The 15,479-nt window shown below is 48.2% G+C and overlaps 1 protein-coding gene and 1 pseudogene across 2 annotated transcripts in view; one reads left to right on the top strand and one right to left on the bottom strand.

Moving 5' to 3' along the window:
• The window catches only part of Stk32c (serine/threonine kinase 32C), a 90,121-nt gene that overhangs the window by 49,859 nt on the left and 24,783 nt on the right, over window positions 1–15,479 (top strand). The window lies entirely within an intron of this gene.
• On the bottom strand, window positions 10,782–10,864 carry LOC117285326 (annotated as a pseudogene).

Here is a 15,479-nt window from a genome sequence, read left to right on the forward strand (position 1 = left end):
GGTGACAGACCCAAGGGTAAGTGGCCAAGCGTACATCCACACCCAGGGAAGGAGGCTTCTGTCCTCCATTGAGCTGGAGCCATGTCTTCACTTTCCCCAGTTTTCTCTTGGCCAGAACTAACTTCCTGATTACTGCCTTGTGATATCTGGAGATTGGGAGTAATTATAACTGAAAGAGGCTTAACAAGCACTTTGAAAAGGTTGGAATTAGCCTGGGCTTCTGCAGCTATGGTTGTGCTGTGGATGAATCACTTCTGAATGGACATTTCTTTTTAGCTGTCCTGGGGGGCTTGGCAGACGGCCTTGGGCCTCCCCCATCCCCTGTCTGTACAGCTGTCTGGACACTGTGTCTATTTAAATGCCATAAACTCTTTTTAAAGGGATTGCTATGCTACCAGAGCAAAATGTGCAGGGTATTTGAATGCAATTAATTGCCTCCATTTTATTGTATCACAAACGATTGGTGCACCAGGTTGCTCAAGGCCTAGGGCAATTATAAGTCAGAGTGGATGAGCCCCTTTGCACATATTTATTTAAAATGCACCAAGGAGAGATATTTTTAGCATCTCGGCGTGTCAGGAGGTGGTGATGGTTTTGATGACTGTGAGCAAGGCTGACCTTGGGGTAAAGCCCTAATGTTGGTGAGTTTCTCAGGGCTGTTGAGGCTGGTAGGGATGCCTCTGTGCTCTGTTGTCCCAACACAGTGTAGGCTGTGTTCCAGGATCATAGCAGGTATAAGGAAACATGAGGAGCAGGCAGGTAGGGTTTGGGGAACCCCACCCCTACCCCTGCACACCCTGGCAGAGGACAGTGACTGTTACCAGGTTCAGAAAGGGTAGCTGAGACAAGGAAGCATGAAGGTCACTAGGCATTTGGAACTCAGGCATTCAGAAATCAAGGGACACAGCCACCTGGAGAGAGCCAGGCTGGGGCCATCTGATGGCAGAGACTAGTGGATGTGTGCAGGACAAGGCCAGTAGGTGGGTACAGTTGCTATTTTTTGGGGCCCTGTTTCCCCTCACCTACCTCTGATGGACCTTTCTATCCTCAGGTTGTCCCCTTACCCTGTATTTCTTACACTGCCAGCTCTGTACCCCTGCCTTGGAACTGACTGTGCTTCTCACAGTCATAGGTAGGCAGCCCCTCCTCTATCAGGGCTTGCAGATCCCCCATATTCTGGGTCCTCTGACGAGTTCTTGGCTCTGAAATTGGGCCTAGAAATGGGCCAATTCAAAGAGGGAAGACAAGAACAAGCTGTTTGGTGTCATTTTCAGATGCACATTAGTGGTACAATTGTAGGCTCCTTCCTGCCCTCTAATTAGCTGCCTAATTAGGGGTCTTGGGCTGCAGGCTATGGTTGCTGGGTAGGTATCTAGGAATGTGGGTAGGGTGAAGCCTGTCACAGGCCTGGCTCTGGTCCTTCCGTCTACTTGGAGAGGCAGCCCCAAGGTTCCGACTGGACCTGGGGATGCATCTATTTATGTGTAACTGAGGTTCATTCTTGGTGTTTGTTGGGTGTCCTCTTCCTGGCATAGACAGTGCTTCTTCTTTATATGCCCTCACATGGTGGAAGAGATAGAGAGCTCTCTGGGGTCCCTTGTAAAGGACTAAATTCCATTCATGAAGGCTTCATTCTCATACTGTCAAAAGAGGGCTAGGTTTCAATATGAGAATTTGTGACCGACATAAACATTCAATTTATTGCAGTTATTTAATTGGGATCACACGGTTTGTCTTTCATGCCTGGTTTGTTTCACATAGCAAAATTTCTCAGAGTTCACCCATGTTGTAGTTTGTGTCAGAATCCTCTTCCATTTTAAGGTAAACCAATATTCCATTATTTTTATAGACACCTTTTGTCCCTTTATTGATGGACACTTGGGTTGCTTTCATGTCTTAACTATTGTGAATAATACTAGGAGCACTGATGTGCAAAGAACTATAAGAGGCCTTGTTTTTAATTCTTTTACTTGGGAGTAGAATTGCTGGATCATAGGGTAATTATATGGATAATTTTTGAGGAACTACCATACTGTTTTGTACAGCAGCTGCCCCATTTTGCATTCTAACAAGCAGTATACAGGGGTTCCAGTTTCTCCATATCCTTTCTGACACTTGTTGTACTCTGATTTTTCTGTCAGTAACTTTTCTAATGGGGGTGAGGTGCTGTCTCATTTTGTGGTTTTGATTTGCATTTCTCTGATGTTTGCAAAGACTGATCCTTAAACCTCATGAGAGTCTCATTCCTCAAGAGAAACCACATGAATGCTTGGGAACTGAAGCACCTGCTGAGGAGGGGCTAGGTTGCAAGGGCTGATTTTGTTGAAGTCGCTTTCATTGAGCAGAGGCACAGTGACATTCTTATTGAGAGTGGAATTTGGTGGACCACTTTCCATAATGAAAAACCAGGTCATGCAGTTGGGTGCTCAGGGTGGTTGGTCAAGTTAGAGATATAAAATAGAAACATTAGCATCAAGGGACTGACATAAGAGTTGTGATGGTTTATCTGTGATTGGTTTGAAAGATGCTGGCTCTTTGGGTTCATCCCTCATTAAGCATGAATTGAGTGCCTGGGGTCACCTGCACAGGGCAGCAGGCTCTGGTGGTTCACCAATTTAGATGTTGCAACTTAATGCCTAGCTTTTCTTGCCAAACCAAAGCTGGAAAGCTAGAAGTCTTCATGGGAAGGACATTGTTTGCTGGATGGAATTGCTCTTCTACCAGGCTTCCACCCTTCCCTGAGATGACAAGTTAGCCTGAAGAATGTGGGAGATGGGCAAACTCTTCAACGCTCTGGAACTTGGAGAAATCATATCCCAAAGCAAGTGATTTTGTTCTGTGAGGGGAGAGAAAGTGGGTTGTGGCCTACTTAGCTCTGTGGCAGTGAGAATACAGTTTCCACCCACTTGAGGATGGGGTTAGGCTTTTTCTCTGGGTTCTCTAGGACATCATAACCCCCTGGCTACATTGTGAGGAATCCAGGAAGGAGTGAGGCTGCAGGTGGAACACTTTCCATGCTGGCACTGTACTAGTATGATGTGAACCCCCAGCAGAGCTATCTCAGCATTCTGTTGTCTGTCAAGTTCCATCCAGGCTCTGGCCATGTGCACATGGTCTGTGTGTACCTGCTTGTAGGAATGTGGGGCCTTTACAAGAGCCAGCACAGTATGTGGGCACTGCCTCTGCCCCCCTCTGCAGTTCTGCCCATCTAATGTCCAGGGAGTGGTGTGGCCATAATTAATTCCAATACAGACTGTCTAGGAGGGGCTCATGAAGTCTTGGAGAAAAATCAGTCCTTTTTTCTCTTGGTGTGAATACTTGTCCTGGCCCCAGGCCCCACTCATTCCTTTTCTCCTTTTACTCTTCTGCACTTGCTACGTTAAAAACTGGAAATATTCTTGGCTCCCAGCCAGGGGTTAGAAAGGACCGTGTGTCTGAGAAGCTGCCCTTTTCCCCAGCACTGCCTGATCATGTTATTCTGAATGCAGAAACTTGTATTGTAGCCTAAGGCTGCAGTTACCCTAAGTTTAATTGTCACAGGGACTTTTGATGGGAAGGGGCCAGCCTCTTCCATCTGGAAAAATAAACTGACAGCAGGTATGTTGGCAGAAGAAACAGTCTGTAAATTTATTAATTTTTAAGATGACATATACAAGGGCATCACAGGAAACAACAGTGAATACCTAAACATGGTGGGATCTGAGAAGCGATGTTCTATCTTTATGGGAGGGGGTGGAGGCTACCTAGGGGGAGCAGATGATTTATAGGAATGATGAGAGGTCCCCTGTTAGAAGAGGTGCTAAATATGGCAAGGCCAGTGTGGGGCAAGTCCACTCCCAGCCCCTCTGTGAGGACCATCCATCTTCCTGGGGAGAGTCCACTTACAGGCAGATGAGGATTGTTTAGTGAACAACCTTTCCTCTGTTTGCTCATTTTCCTGTGCCTTCAGCTCAAAATAATCAGTGCCTCACAGCAGCAGAAAGTGGGGCAGTTCAGGCTGAACTCTTATCTCAGCACTGCCTCCTTTGTGTCAAGCAGCTTCTACCATGCTGGCTCACACCCCTCTGCCTCAGGGACCTGAGCAGCCAGCCCCTCTTCCCTTAGTCCTCTCCTCTGCCTTTCTCTCAGCGCCTAGCTAAGAGAGCTCTTCTCAGGAAAATCCCCAGGCCTTTGTTGAGGCCACACACAGACACATTCCTAAGTCATTGGAGCCCACTCTTTCACACTGGCCTTTGCTTTCAACAACTATGGCCCCTTCCACAGTGAAAATGAGACAACGTGCTGGTGGAAAAGAACCAACTCCATCTGGAGTTTCCTGTCTTCACGTCTACAAGGCCCTCACTCCTGAGCCGTTTATGGAAGGCCTGGCTGGTCCTTCATTGGGCAGCTCCTGATCTGGGCTCTTTGGGGTTGTTTCGGTGATGCTACCCTCACCACACTGTTCGGTTCACCAGGCCTGAATGTCTCAGCCAGTGGCTCCTCCCTGCCTACCTCCCACTCCCTCTTCCACAAATGTGTGCTGCTTTAATGCGTTTATCTTCCAGGCCGAACTCTGGAATAAGTTTTGTTAAGATAGAAAAGTAAACCCACTGAAATTTCAGTAAGGATTGCATTTAAAATTGATTGAAAGTTGCTCTTTTATCCATATAGGGACCCAGTGCCTTCTACTTGTGTAGTCTCACATGCTTCCATATTAATTCTTCACATTTTGGTATTTTTATTATACTCTGTTCTTATAGTTGTTATGTATAGTATTTTGCTCTTGTGAAGAAGGAAATTCTTTTTTCCAGTTTTGAAAAATGGTTGATTTTATGTCTTCTTCATGTCAGCCCTGTCCACGCCCCCACTCTGCCCCTGCCCTCTGCTTTGCCCTCACCACTGAAAGAAGTGGTTCCTGGGAGCCAGCCTGGGCCTGTGGCTCGAGGGGCTGGATAGGCCGAAGGCATGGTGCTTACCCCCAAGCCTACTGGGGTTGAGAGGAATAGTAAGATTCATGCTGGGCTTAACATAGAGGACAGATACCTTCCTTGCCTGAAGTGCAAAATGTGTGCCCAGCTGGAGGTTAATGTGCTGTCATTGTGCTATCTGAGGGCCTGAGGCAGGGGTCCTGCAGATCTGCTGAGAAGGGGGCAACTGGTCAGAGGCTGAGGGAGCACTGAGAAGCAAATGTGGAAGTGTCTGATGGGTGCAGCCTTTAGGAGGCAAAGCATGTCTCGAGTATGGCGTGTCCCTTGGGGAGTTCAAGAGCCACTGACCCAGATGGGTATTTCAAAGGGGACTGCCTTTGGGGCGATGAGAACAATTTGGCGTTTTGGCAAGAATGTCCTGCACCCCCCTGCCCAGGCCCCAGTGAGCCTGGTCTTCATTGAGTTGGACTTTTCCCTTCACCTTCCCTCTAACCTCCCTGCTGCCCTGTGCACCCTCTTCCCCCCTGCACCCGCTGTTTACCTTCTCTCTGCACCCAAGAAGAGTCTGGGTCAAATGCTCACAGATGCTCCAGCAGCTAGCTGCAGTCAATTTTTGGGTAGGTGCCACTTTCCCTGCCGTCCCCAGGCCAGGCTGTCAGGAGTGTATGTGGTCCTTCTCCAGCTGAGGCCTGGGTATCTCCGCCATGCAGGTGTCTGCAGTGTGGTGGGCTCAGAGCTCTTGCAGAAGGGAGCAGTTGTTTGAGGAGTGAGGAAGGAATGCACAGACCAACTCCAAGGGAGAAAGGGCCCAGACTAGGAGTGTAGCATCTCATTCTTCCATTTGTGAGGAAAGTGCTAAGATAACTGGCAGAAAAAGGCCTTTCCTACAGGGCCGAGCCACCCTGAGAGAATTCCCATCTCCCCTGTGACACCAGAATCTCTAATGGCCCCAGGGAAGGGCCTATGAGAAAAAGACAGCATCTGTGGTGTAGTACATTCTTGGGACTTCAGCTGGTGTATGGCTGGGCTGGAGCGCCCCGTCCCCGACGCTGGTGGAATCTCTTGATGTGTGGTGCCACCTGCTTAGCCTCCCTGTGTTGCCATATGAGCCAGAAGATACTAGTCATTGTCATGGTAACCTTCCAAGGTCACCCCACCAAGAGTTGCTAAGACCTCCCCTGGGCTGGGGGCTCACTAGATCCCCTAAGGAGGGGATGGTTCTTGGAGGCTCTTGGTGCAGTGGCTATGGCCACATAAAGCTTGGAGACATCTGCGTTCTGAAATGTAACCCAGTTGTCAGCTTGGAGTTGACAGTAGGTCCCTGAGTCTGCTGGAGTCAGCTCGGCCTGTTGTCAGCCCCAATCTGTGTGGCTGCTTCTTAGACTTTGTGCCCTTAGAATGCCAAGATGAACAACTTCCGTTTGGAAGCTGCCCGGGTCAATGCAGTTTGGCAAGTTGCTGTTTGTCCTCCACATCACATGCTGACCACATGCTGGGCTGTGCTGATAACTTGATAACCTGTCCCTACCCAGGGATGTGATGAGGGACCCAGTGGGTGAGGGACTGCAGAGACACAAAGTAGGCAAGTGCCTGAGTCCCTACAGGCTTTTGGGGAGGTGTTCAGCCTGGCAGGTCTTGCAGCAGAGTACATGCCCAACCCCTTCCCACTTAGAGCTCCACCCAACCTGGTTCTGGAATTTAAATTTAAGTGAGGCAAAATCTTTCCTGCTTAGGACCCTATGGGTGATGTGTGGCCTCAGAGTGTTCAGTCTGTCTCGTAACCCCCTAGATATCCCTTTCTGTGGGCCTCAGAACCACAAACCTCTATTGAAGCCACCCTGACCCCATCCCTCTTCACCCTGGAGCCTGCTCTGTGCTCAGCCCAGACTGGGTGGGAGTGATCCACTCAGGGCTGCTGACTACTCTCAGGCTTCATTCACTCCACCTCCCCCATGGAGGGGCCCCCACCAGCAGAATTTCCCCAGGAAAGTCAGGGCTGCTGCAAGTTGTCTTTGAAGAAGGGAAGATAACTGAGGATCAAACAGAGTCTTCTCCAGGGGGCTGGAGATGTTGCTGGAGAACCAAGAGAAGCCCTGTGCACGCAGCAGCGGGAGGCTTCCTTAGGGCGGAAGGAGAGGTTAGTTGCCTGTGGAAGGGGCTGGATGTGGGTGGAGACTGGAGACCTTCTCCTTACCTTGACCTGGGGAAACTGATTCTGCTAAGGGCAGCTTTGCTCTGAGTGGTGCTGGAGTGCAGAGGGGATATAGTGGGGCCGAAGGGGATGAAGGATACAGAAAGGCTGAGGTTTTCAGGGGAGCTTCCGGTGTACAGTGGGGCTGAGAGATGCATTGGCCCGGTACCTGCAGCCACATGGCATACCCTTCCTCCATCAGGGCTACTCTGGAGTTGTCTGTGCCACCGCTGCAGGACAAAGAGCCAGTACTGAGCAGAGCCAAGCATTTGTCATATGCTCCTAAATGGGCCAAAACACGGTGTGAATATGCTGGGCTTGCCTCTTGGGGTCACCCAGGCTGTGCTTTTGTACCTTAAATAGCTGCTTCCCTCATGACTGGCTCAGGAGGAGGAGAGCTTTCATGTCTGTCTTCTTATTTTCTTCCCTGGACAGGTGAATGTGTTCCCAAACCCTTCACTCTGGAGCTGGGAGGAAGCTGAGGTGGGAGAGAGGTGGCACCTCTGGTTTTGGGTGGTGTGGCTTGGGAGAACCTAGTAAGGTGGACAGCTAAGACTGTTCTACCTCAACAGACCTGGGCAGGAGTGGCCATCAATTGCTGGTCCTGCACTGAGATTTCAGAGTGTGGCTCCTAGGGCCAGGGACACAGGTGTGCAGGCCACAGGCTGTTCTTTTAGATTCCAAAGTGATTGCAGGTACTCTTGCCTGAGGCAGCTCAGCCTACTCCTCACCTTCCTCCTCTGAATGAGAACTCCAAAGGCCCATCTCTCTTCAGGCTTTCCAGCTGACTCTTTGGGCCAAGAGGCCTTGTGACAGCTCACAGGCTTCTAGGGTGGCACAGGGATTGGCTGACTCTTATTAGGGCAGTCAACCTCTGTCCATCTAGAATCCAGCATTCTTGGCCTCCGCACAGGGCCCAGGGCCCAGCACCCACACGGGCCAGCACACCTCTGCCAAGTGTTGTCCCACAGCTCAGCCACTATGGGCAGCACTAGGGTTCATCTTGAGCCACACACTGAGGCCCACAGGGCAGGCTTCAGTGCCACACAAGCATGGCCTCAAACCTGCTGTTTAATTTTTAAATCCTTGAAAGTTTAAAACTTTTAATATTTAAAATATACAAAAATAGAGGGGAGAAATGTAAAGAACACACTGGTCTCCCAGCCTCACCAAATGCCAGCTTGATGTGAATCTTGTCCCAGCCATTACTTCCTACCCTGCACCCCACACTGGATTATCTGGAATAAGGTGCAGAGGACAGTTATCTTATCCATCAGTTTTAGTGGGTGTCTCCAAAAGGTAAGAATCCCTTTTAAAAACATAGCCATAGTACTTTCTCACACCTAAAATAATCTCAGTATCAGCAAATATCAGGATTGGAGTTCTCCTGATGGCCTTAAGACTCTTTTTATTATTATTTCTCAGAATCAGGATGCAAATAAATCTATTCAAGAAACAGAGCCTCTCTTATTCCATCATTTCCTTTTGTAGCTTATTTGTTGAGGTCTGGATTGCTCTGTCTCAAGTTTTCACAGTTGTGTTACTTGGGAGTCCGCTGACATGACCCTCTCCATCCCTGCCCATGCTAACAGCTGGCTGTGGGTCTGAACAGTTTACACTGGATCATGTGTAACTTTGAGTCAAGATGCTGGTAAAGGAGCCAGGCTTTCCTCTGAGGATGTGTCTGTGTGTGTCTTGCTGCAGGCAGCAGTAACAATACATGCCAACCTGGTCACACCTAAGGAGTTGCAGCCAGGGGTGGAGAGGCTGTATTCTTTAGGAGACGCCAGGGGAGGATTTGTTTCCTACCAGCTTCTAGAGGCATGTCTTGACTTATGGCATGCTGTTGCTCAGACCTCTTGCTTCTGTTTCACATCTCCTTCCCTGACTGTGATTCCTGACTCTGTCTTGAAACAATGCATCCACTTGGATAGTCCAGGATGCCCTCCTTGTCTCAAGATCTTTACCATATCTGCAGTGTCCCTTTGCCATGTAAGGTTCACAGGCCATAGGGCTTGGATGTGGGCCTCTCCCTGCATCCTACCATCATTCTGCCTGCTACATGTGCCACGGTTTATTGTCGAGGATGAGTGTCCAACTTTGCCAGTGACATGCTGTGCCGAGCTTATTATGCCTCATGCATCAGCCACATCTCTGCATATTTCTGCAGTGTGTTTTTGGGTTAGTTCCTAGAAATGAGGTACGTGGGTTGGAGGGAGATGCACATGTATTGTGCTAGAAATTGCCAAGTTCTCCTCCAAAGGGGTGGCATCATTTTTTCTTCCACGGGGTGCCTGCCACAGGCATGTTGCCAGATGCTTGGATTCTTGCCAGTCTGACAGATGAGACATGGCATCTCATTTTGTTTTACTTTGCATTTCTTTTAAGATAGGCAAGGGTTAACTTCTTTTCATTGTTAGAAGGCCATTTAATTATCTTCGTCATTTTTCCTCTTGAGCTGATGGTTTTAAAAATTTTTAGATGCTCAGTATATGTTAGGAATGTTACCCTTTTATTTTTGACATACGTTGCAAGTATTTTTCCAGCTTGTCTTTCAAGTTTGTCTAGGTGTTTTTTTCTATGCATATTTTACTTTTACATGGTCATGTTGATCATTTTATGAATTGCTTTTGAATTTGGGGTCACAGGAATGTTGTCTTTATTTCCATTTAGGGAAGACTTCATGTTTTCATCTATCTCTTCTAGGTTTAATTTATTTTATTCATCTATAGCTTATTCTGGGGTATAGTGTCAGAAATAGACCAGAATTTTTTATATATATATACTTACTTAGGTGTCCCAGCACTACTTTTTAAAAAGTCTAAGCTGGGCTTGCAGGCATATACCTGTAATCCCAGCAGTCTGGGCAGTTGAGGGAGAAGAATTACAAGTTTGAAACTACCTAAGTAAATTACCAAGACCCTGTCCCAAAATTAAAAACAAAAAAAGATCTGGGGATGTAGTTTAGTAGAAAGGCCCTGAGGTCAATCCCCAGTATTATAAAAAAGTTTAACATTTCCATAAATTTGAGGTGCTGCCTATATGATATATGAAGTATCTTTGTACAATTTGTCTCTTTCTGGATTTTTTTTCTTTTGTTCCACTGGTCTGTCTGTCTGCACGCACTAGTGCCACTTACTTTTTTTTTTTCAGCACTGTGATTGAACCCAGGGCCTTTGTACTGAGTTATGTCTCTGGCCACTTTCAAAAAATATCAGCCTTGCTGATTTGCTAAGTTGCCCAGGCTAGGTTTGAACTTGTAGTCCTCCTACCTCAGCTCCATGAGTATTGGGATTACAGGTGTGTGCCACCAAACTACTGTACCACACTTTTATACTGTGGAGGGTTTATATAATATATATATCTTACTGGCCATCAGGACTAGAAGTACCACCTTTGCCCTCTGTGTAAGAGAGTGTGTGTGTGTGTGTGTGCGTGCGTGTGTTTGTGTGTGTGTGCGCGTGTGTAGCTATTTTTGTTGATTGTGCTTACAAATGAATTGTATGACCCACTTATCAGCTCTTAGGGGAAAACTTTTTTTTTATTTTTTACTGAAGCTGTATTAAATTTATATAGGAAGTTGGGATTCTTCTGTTTATGGTGTTGAATGTCATGTCTGTGCGCCTGGCTGCCTCCCCATTTCTCCACTTCTGTTTCCCTTTCTTTTAGGAGACTATTATAGTTGTGGGTGTTGCCAGAATATATTATTTCATTTTATTTTGCTTTTATACTACACTTGATCTTAGCCAAAAGGCCAAGAAGTGATTATTTTGCTTTTATGGAAAGGTTTTTACCTTGATTTAATATTGGAACTGGTTTTTCTGTTCACAAAGGCTGCAGCTATTTTGTATGTTAATTCATAACCTGCTGTTTCACTAGTTTTTCTTATGATTATAGTAGTTTCACCATTGATTAGTTTGATTCTGTCAAATCTAGATATAAAACCCAGTTTTCTGCAAGCAGAGGTAGTTTGACATCTCTCATTCTGGTTTTGGCCTTGAACCTGCTGTGCTGTTTACTGGCTAGGTTAGAGACTGTTGGGATTTACACTGTGATGTACCCCCAACCCCAGTTTCCCCATCTGTAAAGGGGTAGTACTGGGACCTGCCCCTAGGGGTGCTGTGGGGATTGGCTGTGAAGATGAATGTAAACCACCACCCCCGTACCTGTGCCTGGGCCACATACACTGGTGGGTGAGGCACCACCTGTGGATGTCCACCCATATCCTTTCTTCTGCCTAGGAGGAAGTCTCTCTGTATAGTGCTAAGAACCTTCTGTTCTGAGTATCTGCCTGTTGTTACAAGTCTGTTGTTATAAGTCAGTCCCTATTCTCTGCACCAGGGAAATTCATAAAAAAAAAGATGGACTCCTTGCTAACACCGCATGGGAGGGACAGAGACGCTCAGTAACAAATGACTGTGATCTGTCCGGTGGGATAGCTCACCTTAGTGATGTGGGGTCAAGGGCTTGGCAGGCCCCCACAGGAGAGTGCTGGGAGTTGAGCCCATTAGCAATAGGAAGAAAGGCACAGGTGTAGTCATTTCTTCCATAAATACAGTAAATGGGGACAGAGAAATATGTCCCAGGACTATGCTAAGCCTGCATGCCTGATCCTCCTCTGCATGGGAAGAGGAGACTGACTGCCTGCATGCCATCTGGTCAAGCGGTGACAGCCCAGGCTCTCATCTATGGCCTCATGTGGGGCGTTGGTGGGATGCACTTTTCTGGGACGATGCGCTGAGGCTGCAGCCTGTGCAGAGATGCAGAAAGGAAGGTTGGTGCCCTGTGGCACATGAGCGCAGGGTGTCTATTTTTTCATACATCCTAATGGGTCCACAGACAGCAATAGAGGATTTAATTGGCCCTCACAATAGAGGTCAGGATGAAGGGACTGTGGGCCAGGAGGTTCCTGAGGCAGATGTATAGCCAAGCTTCTGCTGTTATTACTGGTATTTTGTCTTCAGTCATGGGTTTTTCATTTGATTCTTCTGTTCTGAGGTAGTGAAGTCAGACAAACCTGCTGCCCCAAGGCATAGGTGTAATCACGGAGACCATTGCCTAGGAGGTAAACCAGAACCTAGGAGGCAATTTTGGGTCTCCTTCCTTTGCCAGTTTCTGATTAAAATGACCACAGGAGAAACAGAGGAGGGACCCCTCCCCCAGGGCCAGAGCTCACAGCCATCAGCTGAAAGGGGAGAAGTGGCCAGGGACTTGGGTCCCTGAGCCAGCACCTCTCTCCTCACCCATTTTCATAGCCCCCAGCAGCACATGAGCCATCATGGATCCTGGGGGCTAGTGGGTTTCCCTTGCAGATGTGAGGCCAGAGAAACTAGAAGCAATGGTCCCAGGCAGCAGTTGTGTGTCGGACCTCTGCTTCCTGACTCTTATCATTAGCGGAAGAGAAGACACACCGGTGACAGCCGGGGAGCTTAGAAAGGAACCATGCTGAGCTATGGGATACAGGACCTAAGGGGAAGCCAGAGTGGCTGTGAAGAAGCCAGTGCTGTCTTGTCTCTGCCTATAATTCAGGAAGATCCTATCTGTGTGGTAGAAGGGATGGCAGGAAAACCAAAGGGAAACGTCTGCTTGAGAAACTCCCCCAAATTCAGAGGGGACCACTGATGGCAGGGAAGAAGGGGACCAGGAGAATCAGGACTTGACATGGACCCATGGGAGAAACAGCGCGCCAATCTGGCTGGAACCACAGGCCAACTGTACTGTACCTTGGATGCAGCCAAGTGTGGGTGGTATCAACAGTGGCATCAGGTGAAGTAGGAGACACACCCAGTGGGCAGGCCTTCATCTCCAGGGCAAGAAGAAACCCTGGGAACAGCCAGGAAGGAGATAGGGTGCTCAGTTCTCTAAGAAGGGCAGTGGGGGCCAGCATCCCACCCCCTCTACCCCCAGCTCACAATGCACAGAAACAGGCTGAGAACTACAACTCCTCCAACCTGTTGTTGTGTAAGACCAGGAAGCCGGGTCTTCACAGACAGAAGGGCTCAGCCACTTTCCATGCATGCTTGGGGTTCAGAAATTCTCCAGTGAGAGAGAGGCAGAGGGTTGCCCCTCCTCAGCAGCTGCAGACATCTTTTCCAGGCACAGAGTTTCCGGGTTTGTGGTACCCAACACTGGCCACTGGACAGAGCCCTGGGAGGAATGGAGGCTCATCTGCTCCCCGGTGACTCGTTTGGTTTACCCAGGGCTTTAGAGCTCCGCTGGGTGGGATTAGGAGTGGTTTCATTATAATATGTAGAGACTTTAAGTACCTGTTTGTCAGGCATTTGCTTTCTGGGGAACAAAAATCACTTGGAAAGAAAAAGAGCTTAGAGTGAATCACTTAAATCTGCAAAATACGTAAACAGCATTCAATTAAAATGACAATTACACCGCTATTAGTCACCACCCTATTCTGGGCTGTACTGTGGCATTTTCCCAGGCACCCTGCAGCTCTGACATCAGCAGGTTCATTCCACTCAGATCTGACTCTGCTTCCTCCTAGTCTGAGTGTTAGTGTATTATTGGAGGAAGTGTCCCAGAAAGCCACACCAAATTCCTTTGAGGAAATCGGGCCTTCTTGCTCTCAGCTGCCAAGGTTTAGCCATAAAAGAGGTTTCCAGTTTCCTTTTGAAAACACTACTCTGTTGGACCTGTGGTACTTGGGATCCCTCTGAACAGGGCCAACACAAACCCCTGTGCTGCAAACTGCTGCTCATGGAACCTCCCAGTCTGGGCAGGAAAGGAGTGGGAAAGGAGCCAACAATGGAGGCCAACAGAGTCAGACTTTTTTGTCTCAACTTAAACCTCTTCTCACCAAAGAGATCTCCCATGTGATCAGCTTAAACTTTTAAGGGGAAAACCCAGTATCGCCCCAAGTCACTTACTATGCCCGACAGTCCATGGGCCTCAGCAGCTGGTCTCTGTAAAGTGGCATGCCCAAGCCAGCAGGGGTTGGGGTGCTTCCTGCCTCCTGGGACCTGGGTTGAAAATGGTGAAAGAGGTCAGGAGCCTGGTCTCAGAGGATGAGGAAGAACTGGGGAGCCCTTAAAACATGGCTAGGTTGGGCCGGGCGTGGTGGCGCATGCCTGTAATCCCAGCACTCCGGAGGCTGAGGCAGGAGGATTGCTGTGAGTTCGAGACCAACCTGGGCTACATAGTGAGCTCCAGGTTAATCTCAACTACATAGTGAGACCCTGTCTCAAAAAACAACAACAACAAAAAAAACATGGCTAGGTTGGCAAGTAGAGAGGACGGAGCAGGTGCTCAGTAAGAGTATGGTACAAGCTCAACCAACATCACTGATCCCAGAAGGATGCTGTGTGTTTTAGGATGGTGTGCAGAGATTCTGAGCTTTCTGGGGTTGCTGTAACAAAGTGCCACAGCGTGATGGCTTCATACAACAGAAAGACAGTCATGCAGTTCTGGAAATTAGAGGTCTGAAGTCAAGGCAGGTCTGGCTCCTTCTGAAGACTGAGGGAGGACCTTTCTGGCCTCTCCCAGCTTCTGCAGGCTGCTGTGAGCTTTGGTGTTCCCTGACTTGTGGCTGCCCCCTCCATCTTCATGGTCAGGGTCTTCATAACACTGTGTCGCTGCTCCACATGATGTTATCCCCTGTGCCTGCTTGAGTCTTTTTTCTGTCTCTTATGAGGACACTTGTCGTTGATTTAGGATACACCTCAATTCTTTTTTATTTGTGGGGGAGTACTGGGGATCAAACTCATGACCATTTTAGTTATATCTCAGAGACTTTATTCCATAAAGGCCACATTCTCAGGCTCCAGGTGGTTATGTCCTTTGGGGGCCTCTTGGACACACTAAGGAAGGGTGGAGGCCCTCATTCTGGGGCTCCGGGGAAGAACCTTAGTGAGCCACCCATACTGCCAGTGCCTTACGAAGGGCTGCTATCTGGAGTGATGTGGAAGTTTCTCTTGAGTTTTAGTTGAGCTGAGAATGTTTCAGGACACCGAGGTCAAAGATTCAGGAGACGTAGATCCTGGCCCTGCTTCTTCCTGCCTCCCTGTGGATGCTTCATAACCATTAGTGCTCCTGGCTGGTGTCAGGGGCTGGGCATGCAGAAAGCCTACAAGTACCCCTGGTCAGCAGACTGCGAGGAGTCTGAACCAAAGAAAGGCATTCTTCTTCACAATTCCTGTAGACAGTTGACCTGTGCATGGGTTGCTGTACACAGACCTAGAAAGGATTGGGTCACATGGGCAGGCAACTCTCACAGGGGAGGCATAAAAATGATAGAATATCCAAGGCTTGGTATCTTGTAGAAGGGCCTTGCCCCACTGGCATTGGTACCCCAAAGGCAGGACTTGCTTGGGGTGGCTTAACAGCCCTTTTTCTTTTCTTTTCTTTTTTTTTTTTTTTTTTTTTTTTTT

The sequence above is a fragment of the Fukomys damarensis genome, unplaced genomic scaffold, assembly GCF_012274545.1.
Source record: "Fukomys damarensis isolate Sample0158 unplaced genomic scaffold, DMR_v1.0_HiC HiC_scaffold_8, whole genome shotgun sequence".
Taxonomy (NCBI): Eukaryota; Metazoa; Chordata; class Mammalia; order Rodentia; family Bathyergidae; genus Fukomys; species Fukomys damarensis.